The following is a 17707-nucleotide window of genomic DNA, read 5'->3' on the forward strand; positions in this document are numbered from 1 at the left end:
GGAAGTAACCAGTGAGGAACCCAAAGGTTCCAGTACTCTTCAATATCTTCATAAATGATATGGATGAGGGAATTGAAGGAGAGCTCATCAAATTTGCAGACAACATTAAGATAGCAGAAATAGTCAACAACCCGAAAGACAAGGTCAAGGTCCAAAAAGATCTTGACAGATTTAAATATCAGCCCTTATCTAACAAAATGAAATTTAACATAGATAAAAGTAAGATATTTCGTTCCGGGGGAGGGTTTTGCCGCCGTCGGCAGCTTAATGAAGCTGCCCTCAGAGTTCTGGTTCGTATATCTATTTAAGATCTTAGATATCTCTTTTTCCAGGCAAGGAAAAAGTAGGGAGGGAACCCAGCCAGTTAGAGTCCTCTTTGAAGTTCGTAGCCTTTTTTCTTTTTTGGCTGCGAACGAAAGAGAGTGAATTAACGAAAGCTGAGTCACTTACTCCGGCCAGATCTTCTCAGCTGTTTTTTTTTTCAGCTCAAGGCGAGTTACTCCCCCCTCAGAACAAGCCTTTGTAATTAACTCATTTAAGATTAATCCGGGCAGCGACCATACCTGTGAACTTTTCATTTTTTTTTAATTTAAAATACCAGCTTCAATTTTACAAAAGACTCCTTTGTTTAACTTTTTTTTAAAAAAATGGCGATTTTATAACTTCCGCATTTGCTATAATGATATATCTTCAACTTTCTGGACAGAATTAAGGGATTACAAACCAATTAGCCCTGTTCTCTTGAAGATTTCTGTTTATCAATTGCCAGGGGTTTGTTGAAACTACCTTATCTCAAATTAATGTGAGTAGAGACTCTGTTTGCTTCCCTTTTTATCATGGCACCGAAATCGAAGCCCAGACGCTCTTCTACATCTCAGGCATTTGTTACAAAGCCGCTGCCCTTGCCTTCTATGCCCTCTACTGGAGATTTGTTAACGAAAGAATTTCTTTTTGAAATCCTTAAAGAGTTCAGAGAGGAAATGAAGCAACTTATTTCAGACTTATATGACAAACTTGATGCCAAGATTGCTCAAACAAAGGAGGATATGATCGAGGTTATGAATGTTATGACAGATTATATTGCCGGAATGGAGGATAAACTGGAACTTTTGGAAGAAGCTAATTCTAACCTGACATCTAAAATTGAAATGTTACAACAGGAAGTTGAAAATGCACAAAAACAACTTGTCATGATAAATTATAAGAAGATTGCGTCTGCAATAAGAGTTAGGGGATTGGGTGAAAACGAGCAGGAGAATTTGAAACAGACCTTTTTGGAGGCTTTTAGTCGCTCAGTGGGAAATCCTGGACTTAACTTTGATTGGCAGATCCAAAAAATCTATCGCCATAATTCGTGCATAGCAAAACAGCGACAACTTCCGAGGGACATAATTATATATTTTGCCACAAGAGAATCCAGAAATGCGATAGTACATGAGTTTTGTAATAATAGGCTGCGAATTGATGGACAGGATTTGATTGTTTTCAAAGAAATACCATCTCAAATATTAAGAGCCAGAAGAGACTATGCCTTTTTAACTAAGGAACTCAGAAATTCTCAGATACTGTATAGATGGGAAGTGCCATTTGGTATTACAGTTACATTTGATAACCAAAATCATTACCTTAACTCTGTTTGGGAAGCCCGAGATTTTTATTACAAGATCCTGAAGGTGGGACTTCCTGAATCACCCGGACTTGGAGAAAAACAAGGAGAAGGAGAAGAGAAACAGCGGAACACGTGGCTACAAGGTGGGAGGTATCGCTTTCCCCCTTCGGAAGGGCAGAAGAGTAGAGAATAAGGACTTAGCTATGCTTCTAAAACATTTGCTTAATTTTTAAATTGAATAATACTTTGTGATTTCTGTCTTGTGTAAAATGGCATAGCTGCATACCGATGAAGAGACATTGAGACTGAAAGAAGTGGCACTGATTTTGGAATATATATTGTATGGGACTTAAACAAGACTCGATGGATAACTTTGAATTTTTATTTAAATTGTTCATGATTCATTCTTTAGGGTGAGGAGAGCGGAGATCGTGATTTTCTAGGATTGTGGTTTAGGATGAATGGAGTTGGGAAGTGTGGGGTAGATGGGAGGGTAGTGAAGGTTTATCTAGAGTTTATTTTGAGCCAGAAAGTAAGCTGATTTTTGTATAAATTGTTATTTGAATATAATGTCTGGAAAGATATACCCACAGAGTCTGCAGGAAGGTGGAGCAAATATAAGAGGAGTACGGATGTAAATAAAATATATATATGGACACGGGTAGAGGCAGGATGCGAGGAGTTGAAAAAGGAATCCGAGAGAAGCATTTGAGTGTTTAAATTGTTTTATAGAGAAGGAGGTAAAAGAGACAATTTAAAGGTTTGGATATTTAGATAAAGAGATAAGGCTCCTAGCTGGAGAATTCCATTCGATTAACTTACTTGGTTTCAATATAGTTTGAAATCCTGCAATAAAATAACTGAAATTAGGAATGAGGTACATTGTTTAAGATTTAAAAATGATAGGAAGCTGAGTTTAATGTAGAGAGTTTATTGATTCTTTCCGTTTTTCCTTTTTGTGTGTGTATGTGTGTGTTTTGTTTTTCTTTTTTTTTACTTTGTTTTTCTTTTATCTTTTAATTTTAAAGTTATTTGGTTTTAATATACTCCAGACTGTGCTTGATAAAGAGTTATGCCGGGTATGGGACCTGGGAAGTCGAAAGGGGGTTAGGGAGGGGGGTTTATGGGGGGGAGGGGGGGAGGGTGGAAATACAGTCTCAATTTTCAGAACAATAAGAATGCACTTGTATACTGTTGCTCTCTTTTCTTTTTTTCTTTTTTCTTTTCTTTTATTTTTTTTTCATTCTTTTTAATTTTAGTGTAAAATATAAACTGAATAGATTAATGAATAGTAGAGATACACCAAAGTGAGGAGTAGAGGGAAAGAAGAGAGAGAAGTAAAGAGGGAGTGAGAGGGGAATGCAAGGAGGGTGAGACGGAGAGGAAGGGGAGAAAGGAATGTCTGAGGGGGAAGGGAAGTAGAAGAGGGGAATGTTGAAGGGGAGAAATGAAAGTTGGAGAGGGAGAAGAAAGGGTGTATGGAGGATTGAAGTGCTATGTTGGTTTCCCATGGTGGAAGATGAGTTGTGTTCATTGTTCTTCCTTTTTTAAATGCACAGTATATAAGTGATGGTATAAAATGAAAATGAAAATGAAATAAAACAGTTTTAAAACAAAAGTAAGATATTTCACTTAGGCAAGAAAAACCAACTGCATGAGTACAGATTAGGTGAAACTTGGCTTAATCCCAGTAACTATAAGAGGGATCTTGGCGTCCTAGTGGACAATAATATAAATATGAGTCAACAATGTGTGGTGACAGCAAAATACCAATGAAATCCTAGGCTGCACTAACAGATAGAATCAAGATCAAGTTAAGTTCTAGTAGCACTTTACAAAACCTTAATAAAACCACACTTTGAATACTGCATCCAGTTCTGGTCACCACAATATAAAAAAGATGTTGAGATGTTGAAAAAAGATGTAAAGAGTGTAGAGAAGAGCAACAAAAATGACTAGGGGTCTGTAGGCTAAAACATACAAAGAACAGCAGCAGGAATTGGGCATGTCAAGTCTAATGAAAAGGACTAGGGGTGACATGATAGCACTGTTCCAATATTTGAGGGACTTCTACAAAAATGAGGGGGTCAAGCCATTTTCCAAAGCACCCAAAGGCAGGGCAAGAAACAATGGATAGAAACTAATCAAGGAGAGAAGCAACTTAGAACTAAGGAGAATGTTCCTAACAGTGAAAGCAATCAATCAATGGAATAGCTTGCCTTCAGAAGTTGTGGTGCTCCATTACTGGATGCTTTTAAGAAGTAACTAGAGACAGCCACTTCTCTGAAATGGTATAGGATCTCCTGCTCAAGCAGGGGGTGAACTAGAAGACCCCTGAGATCCCTTCCAATTCTATTATTTTATGTTCTAACTTAGTCAATCTTCCTATAGTAAACATTTCAGAGATGTATAAAGACAACTGCTTTTTCTAAAATATTTGATGGTTGTATGAGAAAAAGTCAGCTTTGTAAAGTAAAATTTAAAATGGTCAAAATGCAGATTTGCAGCATTATTTCACTTGTGTTTCATCTTCTATGCCAAATGTTAAAATCTATTTACAGCATGATACAGCAACCAAAGTACTGAAAAACTGAATAAAAGCACTGGATACAAAACCTACACTACCCTGAAAGACATCTTTGAATTTACCTGATTTAGGATATGTGATTATAAATGTATCATCATCTCGGATTTCAAAACTTTCCAATGAATCTATATTTTCAGGTGAGGACACCACTGGTACAAAATAACATCCTTTGTGTAGATATAGGTCCTTCTCTGATGGCTCCATTGCTTGTCCTGTTGATAGAATAGGGAAATTGAAAATAGTTCCTATATTAATAGTCAATGTTGAATTAATTCAATTTTTTCAAAATCATGATTCTTGGCAACATGAAGAAAAACACATATCATTAGATTATTTTACCTAATTATTTAATTAGTTTCATGAATTCAATTTTTACCCACGAAGGTTTCCATTGGAAATAGTAAATTTGCTACTCTTCTTGCCATCTAAGAGTTCTACATGGAAGAGAAAGTTTGAATTACAGTACTAAGAACATACTGGTTGCAATTCTTTTCTTACCTTACTTATCTGGAGATGACTATGGGATATAGAGAATTGTTTCTAAAGTATGAATAAAATGTGTCTGGATGTGAAAAATATGAAAAAGAATGCTTGGTGGGAAAAGATATGGAAGAAGCTGTGGAAGCGAACAAACCCATGTAAGAGAATTGTTGCTGCCCAAAATGAGGATGAAAGAAAGTTTGTGAATGATATGCAGAAACAGTTAGTTGCATATTGTGAGTCCTTCATGATACTTCAGACAAGAAGTGTGAGAATGCTCACAGTGTGACCATTTTGAGATGGTCACAGGAGCAAAATACAGTAAATAGAAGTTTGTCTTTCAAACAGTGTTTTATATACAAAGAAAATATACATACGTGTACCCCCAAGAATGGACCAGATATTCCATCTCTTAGCCTGGGGGGAGAAACTCTTCACCCCTGAGAGAGGATCCGTAACTTGGGTGTCCTCCTGGATTCTCAGCTGACATTAGAATACCACCTGTCGGCTGTGACCAGGGGGGCTTTTGCCCAGGTTCGCCTGGTGCACCAGTTGCAGCCCTATCTGGACCGGGAGGCACTTCAAATGGTCACTCATGCTCTCGTCACCTCTAGGCTTGATTACTGCAATGCACTTTACTTGGGGCTGCCCCTGAAGAGTGTTCGGAGACTACAATTGGTCCAGAATGTGGCTGCACGAGCGATATCGGGTGTACCTAGGTACACCCATGTTACACCTATCCTCCGCGAGCTGCACTGGCTTCCCATCGGTCTCCGAACGCGCTTCAAGGTGCTGGTCGTTACCTTTAAAGCCCTTCATGGCTTGGGACCTGGATATCTGGGGGACCGCCTCCTGCCACATACCTCCCAACGACCCATAAGATCCCACAGGCTGGGCCCCCTCCGGGTACCTTCGACCGGGCAATGCCAGTTGGCCACTACTTGGGGGAGGTCTTTCTCTGTAGCTGCCCCGGCCCTGTGGAATGATCTACTCGCAGAGATCCGGACCCTTCCCACTCTCTCGGTCTTTCGGAAAGCCATTAAAACCTGGCTGTTCCGGCAGGCCTGGGGCTGTTGACCCCAAAATACGGTCCAGCCCCATTCAGAATGGAGTGCATGATGTGTTGTATTTTATATCTATCTTTCGTCCCTGTATCTTACTTTTTTTCTTTGATTATTTTTGTACTGTAAGCCGCCCGGAGTCCTACGGGATTGGGCAGCATATAAATGTTATTAAACTTATAAACTAAACTTAAACTAGTCAAAATCAGGCAATCAATCATCAACTATAGCATTGAAGCACCCAGAGATAAATGAAGAGAGAGAGATATGCCCTCACACGGCCTCTCTTATATAGGCAGCTTCATAAAGTGCAATAACCCTGCTGATTCATTCTCATTTCATCAGCTCGGTTTACAGCCTTACAACAGCAGGTGGTCAGCTATTAAATCGTTATTACCCTGACAAGAAGCACCAACCACGAGTACTAACGCTACCTTTGTGGAAAGAGTATAGTCACAGATTCTTGCAAGTCTGAAAATATCTCTCTTCTGTCCTTTTGCTTTTTTTAAAAAAAGTATTAAACAATTTTTTTAAAAAGGCCAAAACATTTTTTGCAATTTACTTCTGTACATTTCCAGATTGGATGAGGGCTAACAAGCTTGTACTCAACCCAGAAAAGACCGAGTGGCTGTTGTGTTTCCCTCCCAAAAATTTGGTTAGTGTTCCATCGCTCAGGCTGGGAGGCCAAATTTTACACCCCTCAGACAGGGTTCGCAACTTGGGAGTCCTCCTGGATCCACAGCTGACCTTTGATTACCACCTGTCGGCTGTGACCAGGGGGGCATTTGCCCAGGTTCGCCTGGTGCGCCAGTTGCGACCCTACCTGAATCGGGAGGCTCTCACAACAGTCACTCGCGCCCTGGTGACCTCTAGGCTGGAATACTGCAACGTGCTCTACATGGGGCTGCCCTTGAAGAGCATCCGGAGGCTTCAGCTAGTCCAGAATGCGGCCGCGCGAGTGATTGTGGGTGCACCTCGGTTCACCCACATAACACCTATCCTCCGCGAGCCGCACTGGCTACCTGTTGATCTCCGTGTGCGCTTCAAGGTGCTTCTTACTACCTACAAAGCCCTTCATGGTAGTGGATCTGCGTACTTGGGAGACCGCCTCCTGCCAATCACCTCCTCTCGACCCATAAGATCTCACAGATTAGGCCTCCTCCGAGTGCCATCTGCCAGCCAGTGCTGGCTGGCAACTACGTGGAGGAGAGCCTTTTCAGTAGCAGCTCCGACCCTCTGGAACGATCTCCCCGTGGAGATTCGTACCCTCACCACCCTTCAGACCTTCCGCACAGCCCTTAAGATCTGGCTATCCCGCCAGGCCTGGGGGTAAAGACCATAATCCGCCCCCACCCGAATGTTGTATGAATGTTGCTTGATTTTAATTATACATTGTGTTTTTATGTTATTGTATGTCTTCCCCCCCCCCATACAAGTTGTTAGCCGCCCTGAGTCCCCTCAGGGAAAAGGGCAGCCTATAAATAAACTCAACTACAACTACAATATACATCCATTGTAAATACACTTCCCCCCAACTTTATGTTGCCATTCAACCATTTCAAAGTGGAACATAAAGTTTGTTTGGAGAAGGGTCAGTGACCTAAGGCTGGAATGCGGGGAAGTTGCAGCCTCTTGGTCTGGACTGTCCTTCTTAGGCAGCCAAGAATTCAACTTTGTCTTCCTTTTGACTCCACGTAATGTGGGGTCTATAGTCTAACTATACATTTAACTTTTCTTAAATCTTATTCAGTTGTATGTATGTGTTTTAGCAGCAGCAGCCTCATCAGTAAAATATATGGGTGCCTATCACTTGACACATTATTTACACCTCTGCTCTGCTGCATTGGTTGCTAGTATATGTTTCTGGTTTCAATTCAAAGCCCTCTCTCCTTAGTCATATCTCCCTGTCCTGCTAGATCTGGCAAGAGAGGCATTTTCTGGGCCCTGCCCATTGGGGAGTGTTCTGGAACAGGACCTAGGAGGGGAGCCTTTTCTATCTTGGTATCCACCTTCTAGGACATCATTCCCCCAGATATCAGTCTTGCCTGACCTTGCTGGCCTTTTGTGTGTCCTTGGAAACTTGGTTTTGTTATTGAGCCCGGATCCTGGATATGTGCTTGAATCCATATAATGACTGTATTCCTTGTTTTTCCTCCCCTCCACTTTGGGCTGTGTGATTTTTTAACTTTTTATTATAGTATTTTTAATTTTAAGTACAGTATTGCTAGCGGCCCAGAATCATATATATATATATATATTTTTAACAGAACTTTTTTATTTTTCTTTAAAAAAAAACACAAATATGTCATCATTTGTCAATCATTAAGACATTGAAGTACAATTTTTTTTTGATGTGTGTACCCCTCCCTCCCTCCACCCCCCACCCCCCCTCCTCCTTCCCCCCCCCGACTTCCCAGAACCCGTACACGTTATGGATTTTTAACTAACACAGTCTAAAATCTATTGAGAAAAAAGAAATAAAGAAATTAATGACATTCTAGATTGACCTTAGCTTCTTCTTACTGAACTGACAGTTTAAATCATTTCTGATCTTAAGCATAGGCTAACTGGAATTTCTTAGTCCCGTATTTATTTTGTATATAGTCAATCCATTTTTTCCAGTCTCGTTTATATCTCTCATTTGAATGATCTTTGAGATATGCCGATATTTTAGCCATTTCAGCTAAGTTTGTTACTTTCAATGTCCATTCTTGAATTGTAGGCAAGTCTTCCTTCTTCCAATATTGCGCCACCAACAGTCTTGCTGCAGTTATCAGGTGCAGAATCAAATTGGTCTCTACCACTGTAAAGTCAGTACATATACCTAGTAAAAATAACTGAGGACTAAACTTTATCCTTCTTTTAAAAACATTTTGCATGACCCACCATATTTTTATCCAAAATGCCTTAACCTTTTGGCAGGTCCACCATATATGATAATATGTAGCATCGAGAGAACCACACCTCCAACATTTAGGCTGTACATTCGGATACATAGAAGCCAACTTTTTAGGATCTAAATGCCATCTATAGAACATCTTGTAAAAATTTTCTCTCAGATTTTGAGCTTGTGTAAATTTCACATTTCTTACCCAGATTCTTTCCCATGTATCCAACATTATTGGTTCCTCAATATTTTGAGCCCATTTTATCATACAATCTTTAACTAATTCTGTTTCCGAATCCATCTGTATTAATACATTATATATCCTCTTTATATGCATTAAGCTTTGATCTCTTATTTGTTTAAACAGATTATCCTCAACTTGGATAAAACCAATTTTTTGATCTATTTTCCACCTAGCCTATAATTGCCCATACTGAAACCATGTTTGAACTACCTTCTCCTCTTTTAATACCTCTAAAGATTTTAATTGTAATACCCCCCTTTCCGAGGTAAGAAGCTGTCTGTAGGTAATTCTGTCCTGTTTTTGTGCTGTATTCATATTTTCAATTGCGTGTCTAGGAATTGCCCACATGGGTATCTTGTCATTTAATTTATATTGGTATTTCTTCCAGACCCGCAATAAAGCATTTCTTAAAATATGACTTTTAAAGTTCTTATCCAATTTTTTGTTGAATAACAGGTAAGCATGCCAACCAAATACCAGATCATGTCCCTCAATGTTCAATATTCTATCATTGGTTAAGTGAATCCAATCACTAATTACAGATAATACCACTGCATCATAATATAGTTTTAAATTAGGTAGTTTCAATCCTCCTCTCTCACGTACATCTTGCATTATTTTCATCTTTACCCTCGGCTTCTTTCCTGCCCACACAAATTTGTTGATACCCTTCTGCCATTCTAAAAGGTTCGCATCTTTTTTAAGTATAGGTAACATTTGGAAGAGAAATAAAAATTTTGGTAAAATGTTCATTTTCACTGCCGCCATCCTACCCAGCAAAGATAAGTGCAATTTCTCCCATTTTTTCATCTCTGTCTGTATGCTGTGCCAAAGTGGTTCATAATAGCAGTAATAGCAATAGCAATAGCAGTAGACTTATATACCGCTTCATAGGCCTTTCAGGCCTCTCTAAGCGGTTTACAGAGAGTCAGCATATTGCCCCCAACAATCTGGGTCCTCATTTTACCCACCTCGGAAGGATGGAAGGCTGAGTCAACCCTGAGCCGGTGAGATTTGAACCGCTGACCTGCTGATCTAGCAGTAGCCTGCAGTGCTGCATTTAACCACTGCGCCACCTTGGCTCTTGGCTAATTATGCTTATATAATTTCCCATTTGAAGTTAAAATGTTAACTCCAAGATATTTGACTTTTTTAACTACCTCACATCCTAGCATCACTCCTAATTCTTCCTTTTGTTTAATATTCATATTTATAGCTAATATTTTGGTTTTTCCTAAGTTTATTTTAAAGCCCGACACTTGACCATATTGATTAATCATATTCATTAAAACCATACTAGATTCCTGCGGTTGTTCCAATATTATGACCAAATCATCCGCAAAAGCGCGGACTCTATATTCTTGCTGCCTAATCTTGATCCCTTTTAAACCATCCAAGCCCCGTATTTTATTCAACAATACTTCCAAAGTTATAATAAACAATAATGGGGACAAAGGACAGCCCTGTCTTGTACCTTTTCCAATTTGAAAAGAGTCTGTTAGACTTCCATTGACTATGATTTGTGCTGTTTGCTGTTGGTATATTGCTTTAATTGACTGTAAAAAATTATCTCCTATCTGCATTTTTTGCAGTATCTTCAACAGAAATTGCCAGTTAACTCGATCAAAGGCCTTCTCAGCATCCAAAAATATAAACGCAGCAGGGATCTGGTTGTTCTTTCCCAAATATTCTAATGCATTAATAATTAATCTAACATTACTTTTCATCTGCCTCCCTTGTATAAAACCTGTTTGGTCCGTATGTATCAATTGTTGAGTGACCAACATTAACCTATTTGCTAATATTTTAGTAAAAATTTTATAATCTACATTCAGTAATGAAATAGGTCTATAATTTTTGGGTTGAGTAGTATCTTGATCTTCTTTGGGTATCAAAGATATAAACGCTGTCTTCCAAGATGGAGGGACTTTACCTTCCGTTTGAATCATATTAAATAATTCTCTAAGAGGTTCTACCATTTCTAACTGTAAGTTTTTATAGTAAACCGCTGTCAAGCCATCTGTACCTGGTGCTTTCCCTGACTTTAATTGCTTAATTACCTGCAGGATTTCCCCCGAGGTTATTGGTTGATTCAATTTTTGCCTGTGTTCTTCTCTAACTGAAGGTATTTTCTCTTTGTCTAAATATTTGTCTATGTCTAAACCATTAATTTTATCCCCTTTATACAGTTCTGTAAAAAATTCCCAGAAAGCCTTTTGAATCTCTTCCTGTTGAAATACCTCCTTCCCTCTGTAAATCAGTTTAGATATATTTCGAGTTTTCCTTTTTTTCCTAATCTGATAAGCTAACCATCTGCCAGGTTTGTTTGCATTGCAAAAAGTATTGTGTTTTGCATATAATAGATTAGTAGCCACCTGGTCAGAGATCAACATGTCAAATTGAGATTTTAATATGTTAATAGCTTCCTTAACCTTTGTATCGTCTGGGTTCATTGTTAACTCCAGCTCTTTTCTCTTAATTTCCTCTCCCAGTTCTGTTCGTTTTAACCCTTGCTTATTTCTATGTGTTTTATTTATATTCATCAAAACTCCTCTCATATACGCTTTGCTTGCGTCCCATACAAATTCCATAGATATACCCTTATTCATATTCAAAACAAAATATTCAGATAGTAATTTTTTACAATCATTAATATACTTTTCATATCTAAATAAGTTTTCGTTCAATCTCCAAGACCTTCTTGCCTGCACTACCCTTCCCAACTCCATCCAAACTGGGTTATGGTCCGAAAGGACCCTAGCTGCAATCTTTGTTTTCTTGACCCTAGAAAGCAAATCATTAGTGGTTAGAATAAAATCAATCCTTGAGAGGGATTGATGCCTGTCCGAGAAGAAAGTGAAGTCACATTCCTCTGCATTTCTTTCTCGCCAAATATCTCTCAATTCAAAATCATCCATAATATCAAAGAAAGATTTGGGTAACTTTGCTCGCATCTTGGTATTTAGGCGGGAAATCTTCTTATCTCTCTTAGTATCTATCACTCCATTCCAGTCACCCAATAGTATACAGGAACTATAGTCCCACTGTACTAATTTAGCATGAAGATTTCTATAGAATCTATCTTGCTGTTGATTGGGAGCATAAATTCCCAAAAGTAATGTCTTTTTCCCTTCTAAGATTAAGTCTAAAGCAATATATCTTCCGAAGGGATCTGCTTCTATTAATTCAGCTTTCATATCTTTTCTTAAGTATACAACTATACCATTCTTCTTTTCCATAGCAGAAGCTGCAAAATGTTGACCAAGTTTTGAGTTGATCAAATATTTTTGATCAGTTGACTTGATATGAGTTTCTTGCAAACAAATTACATCGTTCTTAAACTGTTTGAGATAATGAAATATTTTCTTCCTCTTCTGTGGAGAGTTCAGTCCGTTGACATTCCATGTTAAAATCTTAGTTGTCATCTTTGGTTGGTTGAAGCATTTTTAGAGCTTCCTGCACGGCCTGTTTAACCTTAGGTCTAGCTCCTCCCATTGCTTCCAGATTTGTTGTTGTAGATCCTTGATCGATGGCCGATGATTGTTGATGCTGTTGCTTTTTAGCTTGTTTCTCCATACGTCTAGTAGTCATGCGGCTAGGTCTTGGTTCCATAGCACCTTGCACTTCTAGAGAAGAAAGATGCTCCATCTTGTCTGGTGGTTGTGTAGTTTGCTGTCTATCCTGTCCTTCTTGTGGTCTTTCTCTAGGTCCAGATGGTGCAGGGTGTCCGGCCTTCAATATATTATAATAAAAATCTCGGGCTTTCCATACAGAGTTGAGGCGGTACCTTTGCTTATCAAATGTAAATATGATGCCAAATGGTGCATCCCATCTATACTGTATCTGACGATTTCTGAGTTCTTCGACCAAAAAAGCGTAGTCTCTCCTGGCTCTTAACATTTGAGGTGGTATCTCTTTCAAAACAGCCAGGTCTTGACCGCCAATTTGAAGCTTATTATTATAAGATGCTTGCAGTACCATATTTCTAAACTCTCTTGTAGTAAAATATATAACGATGTCTCGAGGAAGCTGCTTCTGCTTTGCCAGCCAGGAGTTAACGCGGTAAGCTTTGTCAATTTGCCAGTCTTGATTGGTCCCTGGTCTTCCCATCAGGCGGTCAAAAGCTTCCGATAGGATCTGTTTCAGGTTCTCCTGTTTCTCCTCACGCAGCCCCCTTACTCTTAATGCGAACTCCATTTGTCGGTACTGTATCATAATAATTTCTTTTTCAGCATTTTCCACTTTTTGTTCCACCACCTCTGTTTTCAATGTCAAGTTAGCATTGGCATCATTAAGAACCTCTAGAGTATCTTCCACTCCAGAAATATGTTCTGTTAATACAGTTACAAGACTCAGCATGTCATCTCTAATTTTATCAACCTTAGCATCAAATTTCTCATACAGCTCCTGTTTAAGTCCTTTTATTTCACTTTTAATTTCTTCTTTCATTTCTTTTATTTCCTCTTTTCTCTCCTGCTTTACCACCTCTCTATTATCTCTAAACTTATCTTCCATTTTAATTGTCTGTGCATTAAGAGCCTCGCTTAGATTACTCAGGAAAAATTCTTTCGTTAACACATCCCCAGCAGGGGGTGTAGGAAGCGGAGGCTGCAGCTTTGTGCCAGGCACTGAGGATGTGCCCCTGGAAGTAGAGGGTGACGACTTCAAGTTAATATTTGGTTTTGAGGCCATTTCAAAATTTATCTGCCTGCAGTTAATAAAACTCTTTTGCCTGAATATGCAGCTTTAAGTAAAGAGGCTTTTATTTTGAAGTTTAAGGCTTGGCAAAACTTTCAGTGAGTAAACATTGTAACAAGACCATTCAGCAGATTCATCACCATTTAACTTCCAAATAAGCAAGGTTAATGAAGGAGTAAAATTCTTCTATTGTGAAACCAAAACAAATGATAAGCAATCTCTTTTGTTTTGAATTCTTGTGAGGATTAGCAAAAAGTGTTCGTTATTACCGGAGAAACCAGCCTGCTCGGCGCCATTTTAGAAGCCTCTGAGTAAATAATTTTTCGGAGGAGAAAAAGAAAAGAAGCTAAAATGTTGATAAGCAATTATTGTCCACAGTAAACGGATCCAGCTCGTGATAAGAATAAATCAAACAAAACTTTGAGCAGAGTGGGAGAGACCTACTTTGTCCTGCACAAGGCAGTTTGAAGTTCCCAGCACGGACAGCCGTTCTGCCTTGGGCTAGCCCCCCTTTCCTTGCAAGCACAAAAGCTGCAAAAATCGAAGAGCATTTGCCAGCAAAACAGTTTCTTCTTTCCTTCTTGCCTGAAGGATAAGAAAACCTGATAAGACGTCAGATGGAAGATCCTCTAAACAGGTACGTAGCCAGGAATTCGGAGGCAGCTAATTTTTTGCTGCCTCCACCAGCAAGCTCCTCCCAGGAAGCCCCAGAATCATATATTTGAAATGGGTGGTCATATAAAATAAGTACTGTAAGTAAATGTCCTTTCTCCCTGCTCTGTTTGTCTAGTGATAATCCCCATTTGAAAATCCATGTGGACAATGTCTCTAAAGAGAAGATGGAATCAACACTCTTGTCCTCCCCTAAAGTCCTGAAACTATACAGATCCTGCTCACAGTGACACACAGACCAGTGTAAGAAAATCGTAGAAGTATGAAAACAATGAATAAGTCCTTGACTTACCGCCTCAACTGTGCCTGGAATTATGGTCATAACCCATAGTGATTGTAAATTGAGTCACCACTTGAGCTAACTCAACTACATCTGGCTTTTTCAGGTGCAGCCATTAGGTAACCATGTAGGTTGATAAAGGGAGCACAAAAAGGATGTAAGAAGCCCTGGGAGGCCCACCACCCAGGACAAAATGAAACAAAGCAAAAACCCTGGAAAGAAAAGACTTGTTGATCTTTCTCCCTTCCTCCTCTCCTAATTTAGTGCTGAAGCTAAATTCTCCACCTCTGTCCTACAATCTCCCCTTTAATAACCTAATTTGCTAACTGTATTATGCAGGTAAAGAGGGTATAAAAATGTGTGTCTTACCTTGATGAATGACAGGGAGGTTGAAGAGCAGAGAAAAAGAATCACCCAGAAGTTTATTTTGTTTAAGAAGAAAAGTGGAGAGGGAGACCTGAATGGAAATGTTTTGAAAGCTCTTTACTGCTTAGCTGATTTCCTTTATGACTCAGCTTCTGCCTTGGCTAAAAGTGCTAAGCCTTCCTTGACAGTTTTTCATTTCTACTTTGCATACACTCTCATTAACTTGCTTGGCAGTTTTTCATTTCAGCTTTGCACACCAACTCCCAGACCAACTTTGCCTCCTTCATCTCCCCTCCCCCTGTGTAAAATTTCACTCCACTCCTTTCAGCTTTCTTATGGATAAACGCAAATCTCTGATTCTGCACAGTCATGTTTATGACAGGCATGCCCAGGACATGTGAGCCATGTCTGGTAGCTATAGCACACTATTGACTCATATTTAAGTGATTTTTCACTTGAACTCCTTCCATCTTCCTCTCCTCACCTCTATCTTCCTTCCCTCCTCCTCCTTTCATCTCCTCTCCTCCTCTCTTCTTTTCTTTTTCTATTGTTGTAGATGTCTCTTCTAGCTCTTAATTTTTATTTTCTTGGGGTAGTATTTCCGCAGACCCAAAAATAATTGAATATCATTTCTTGTTCCCTTTCCTTCTCAAATCTATCCTGATTATTTCCCCCCCTCATTTGTATCTTATTTTTGAATATATACTTATATATTATTTTCATTTCTATTTCCCCCCTCTTCCCCCCCTTTTTTTACTTAATGGTGTATTGTCTGGGTTCTATATCTTCCCCTTACTTTCTTTTCTGTATGTCTTTCTCTAACCATACATACATAAAATCTTCCCCATGTCTTGAAGTAGACCTCTTTACCTTTATTTTCAATCTCTTCATCTCTGCACAGTCTAGATTTTTTTTATCATCTCTTCTTCTGTTGGTACCTTATTTAATTTTCAGTTTTGAGCATATACAATTCTTGCTGCTGTAGTTACATGTATAATCTAATCAGGGACATGCAGTCAGGGGAGGCAAGAGAGGCAGGAGAGGCAGAGCCTCACCACTGTCATCATGAAAAGAAAAAAGAATGGAAAAGGAAAAAGGCTGAGCTAGTTGCTGCCAGAATCACAGTGGATGACTCTGCTTAGTGTTTAACTGTTTAAAAAAGCCTCTAAAAAAACGCCCTCTACAGGAGGAGGCAGGAGAACCACGTGTCTCATCTAGTCTGACTTTATGATCACTTGAGCAGAGTTAAGAAAGGGTTAAAAGCTGAAAAATTCCTGATGTAGATGAGGCACGTGGTTCTCTTGCCTCCTCCTGTAGAGGGCATTTTTAGAGGCTTTTTTAAACACTTAAGCAGAGTCATCCATGGCAACTCTGGTTGCAACTAGCCCAGCCTGACCTCAGCTCTTGCCTTTTTCCTTTTACATTTTTACATTTTCATGATGGCAGGCAAGAACAGAGTTGAAATCCTCTGTGAAACAGCTGGAAAAGAAAAGGTACGTGTATGTGTGGGTCGGAGGAAGCAGGAGGAATTCAAACTTAATCCTCCTGGTGCAACTTTGTGTGTGTGTGTGTTTGTTTGTTTGTTTGTTTGTTTGAGATGAGTGAAGAGAGGGAAGGGGGTAGGAGAAGCAGGGAGCCCACCAGCTCAGTTCAAAGAGACTTTCTTTCGCCCGCCTCTGTGTCCGCGGCAGCCCACCAGTACAGCCCAGTGAAAGTCACTTTCTTTCACCTCCCTGTGTCCATGGCAGTCCACCAGCAGAGGCGGATCTCTGTTCCCCACTGCTCCATGCCTCAGGTGCCTCCTGGTGGCCAACCAGCCTCTCTGGTCCCTGCTCTGAACCCTGCCCAGGGTCCTCCACATCATCCAGGGCAGACTCATATGGTTCCTTGCTATCCGAGTCCATCAGTAGCTCAACCGGATCCTGCTGGGCCACAACACGATAGTATGCCTTGTTGACACTTCCAACATTTGGCTGATTTATCTTTAAACATCTTAACTAGTTTTTCCGGTGTCATGTGCCATCTATAAAATATTTTATACAAGTTTTCTTTATAGGCTGTTGACATGGTTAGTTTCTCATAGTTGCTGCCATTTTTCTAGCTCATTCGTGTAACCAAAATTCTTTGCCCGGTTTAACATAGTGTTCTTGACCACTTCTTCTAGTCTAATTCTTAATAAATAACTATACAATTTCTTAATTATTTTTTCTTCTGTTCCCATCAGCATTTTGTCTAACTCTGAGTTTCCCAAGTTAAAACCATATTCCCTCTTATCTTTTTCATACCTTGCCTCGATTTGCAGTTGCAAAAAAAAAACCTATATCAATCCCTTGTTCTTCAAATTCTTGCTTTTGTTTTAGTTCCCCCTTTTCTGTTAAGATATCTTTATATCTGATAACATTCTTCATGTTACTAATATTTGGATGTGTCAATGCTTCCATTGTTGAAAGCCACATTGGTATTTATAAATAATATTTCTCTTTTACTTTTTCCATGTTATTAACAATCCATTCCTTATGTAATGCCTTTGGAAGTAACCATGTATCTTACTTTTACCATACCACAAAAGGCATGCCAACCTAGTTGCAAATAAGGACATGGAATGCTTGATGGGTACAGAGATGAGACTAGCATCTGGGACATGTTCTGTAGAATCCCCTTCAATCCTGGCAGCCCCCTGGGATACCTTGTTGAATTCCATTCCATTTCATTCATTTCCATGTCCATGTCCATTTCCATTCTATTCCATCCTATTCCCATTCCCTGCTTGGTTATCTTTTCCAGGATTTTCCCAGTTATTGATGTTAGGCTGATCGGTGTCCA

General features: G+C 39.4%; 1 pseudogene; it reads right to left on the bottom strand.

Annotated features, from left to right (window-relative positions):
* The window catches only part of LOC116507069, a 59339-nt pseudogene that overhangs the window by 10131 nt on the left and 31501 nt on the right, over positions 1 to 17707 (bottom strand).

Source organism: Thamnophis elegans, chromosome 4 (assembly GCF_009769535.1).
Source record: "Thamnophis elegans isolate rThaEle1 chromosome 4, rThaEle1.pri, whole genome shotgun sequence".
Taxonomy (NCBI): Eukaryota; Metazoa; Chordata; class Lepidosauria; order Squamata; family Colubridae; genus Thamnophis; species Thamnophis elegans.